Raw genomic sequence first — 2500 nt, forward strand, 5'->3', positions numbered from 1 at the left:
TCTCTAATTACCCAAGTTCCATGGGCCCCGAAAGAACCCTTTTGGAGTACAGTTGTGAAATCTTGTGAAAATACAGTAACCTCCCGGAGAAGAACACATTTCACTTATAGATGTTTTCACCTATAAGGCTTGAAGCTCTCACTAGCGATCGAGTGGAACGCAAGGAGGGTTACGCAGGGTGGAGATCTATATTTCATGACTGGGGAGACTGGTTACTGTGCCTGGTAGGGGCAGCAATCCTAATCATCATGGGAATCATTTTTGGAGTATTTCTGATCAAACGTCTCATTTCCATTTGTCTAAAGAAATGCTGTGAAGCCTCACCCCTCACCCAGGCCATCATAATAATTAACAGCGAACTCAGGGAGGAAGACCCCGAGGACCTCTGTATGGGGCCACAACCCGACCTGACCCCCACCAGCTGAGGAGCCAACAAGGTGTTCTGGCGGAGGGCGCCCTGGGGAAGACTCTTCCAGGTATTACTGATTACTCAACGAACTTTCAAGTGAAAAGGTAAGCCAAACATGGACTCATACATCTCACTACACACGAAGATACAGGAAGTTGTAACAAGAAAGAAAGGAAATCTACAAGTAAAATGCTGATGGAGGTTTATGATAGATGTGGCAGTGTTTTGACTAGCATATGCATAATCGTGGAAAATGGACAATACCAGATAGTGAAGGCATGTATGGAAAATACTTGTATGACCCTTATATGTAAATATGCATCTCATGAGACTTTTTGTCTTCAAGCGCAAGTTGAGAAAGGAGCTTACACCATGCCTTGAGCGCTCACAGTGCTGCTCACCCATTAATACATTTGCATATTGTAAATATTATTGTTGTAATTAGTGTCAAGTATAATTGCCTAAATAATAATGTTGCTGTTAATATTGTATAGACTTGTAGTGCCTTTAATATTGTGTGGACTTATATTACTGATGGTTTTCAAGGTAATTGCCCAAAAGGCCATTGGAAAGTGTTTTTCAGGATGGACAACAAAGCCCAGTACCCAGCCAGTACAGACGGAGATGGCCCCGGTGAACACCGCTGGACTGCTGCCATCCTCAAACCTCCCTGCACTTACACCTACCCCCCCCCCACTCCAATACTATGTACCCCACCCATGTCACCCCAACCCATGAACAATGAAACATATTGTAACCTTGCAGTAGTCGCCGATCCATTACTTTGGCTTCCTCCGAGTGATGAACAATTGCTTCAACTCACATTGGACGAATGTCTTTCGTTGCTTGCACCAATTGAAGGGCTAGGTAGAAATACCATTTGATTTGCCTTGTTGGTAATTGCTGGCAAGTTGTGCCTTCATTATACTCTGGCTTGTAGTTTATCAAATATTATTTTGCTTTGTTCATAAAGAACATTACATTTATATACTTTAACACTGCCTTACTTATTGTTCATGAAGTCCATTAAGCGGCAATATATATATGTAATCAAATATTTAATGGAACGTATATTCCTGTATAACTTCATTCTTGTTTAGCCATGAGCAATTCTTGTACGAACAGCTTTTGGGAGTGCTTGGCTTCCTTATATTCTATGTTTAAATGTTGCGATATTTCCCGATTTCCCTTGTTGAAGACTTGGGGTGTTAGTGGACCGGTTGGAAAGTGGGTAGGAACCCCCTTTTGGGCTAGGGGGCGCAGCTGGAACTCCCGATCGTTTTGGACCATCTGGAGCTAAACCTAAGGATGGCCACCCACTGGAGGTTGCTGTCTGCTGACCTGCCGGCCTGCGGATGCTCCTTTTCTTCATTTGTAGTTTCTTTTGCAAATGTTTCAAAGAAACAAGAGGAGGGAAATGTCGGGGATTGTATGTACTCTAACAGCAACCAAACATGTCTACTAGTGTTTGGTTAAAACTCTTGAGTTTCAATTGGAAAGAGGGAAAGGATAAATCTTCCCATTAGTTTATCTGTGCACTGTCAAGAAACTTGTTTTGACATTGTTACAACACAGCTGGCCTTGTCGACCGTTTGAATGACCTTGCTAATCGGGCAGCTGAGCTACCTGGAATCTGTTGGACTACTGCCCAGAACTGTTAAGGCCTAAACAACATGTAGGAGGCTACCTTTTAAAATTCCTTAAGGAATCAAGGGTGTTGTTTCTGCACTTTCTGTGCTCTCTTATCAGCAGTACTGACAGGAGAATGCAATAAATTAATGGATGGTAATAAATCCTCTTTGACACACAGTCATTCAAAGGTCGCAGTAAACTGAATATAAGGCAGTGCCGAAAGACAGCTCACCAGAGGATTAGGCTGGGTGGACTATTGTGTTCAAAGCCTGTTGTCTCCATATGCATATGTCTGATGTGAAATAAAACCTTCTCTCCCAAGATCGGTGATGAACAAAGCTTGACCTTAATCGCTGTGGACCTCACCTGGATCTCGACATATATATATATATATATATATATATTTATATATATATATTTATATATATATATATATATTTATATATTTATATATATATT

The sequence above is a fragment of the Eptatretus burgeri genome, chromosome 17 (assembly GCF_056783735.1).
Source record: "Eptatretus burgeri isolate ZD-2024b chromosome 17, Ebu_testis_v1, whole genome shotgun sequence".
NCBI classification, from domain to species: Eukaryota; Metazoa; Chordata; class Myxini; order Myxiniformes; family Myxinidae; genus Eptatretus; species Eptatretus burgeri.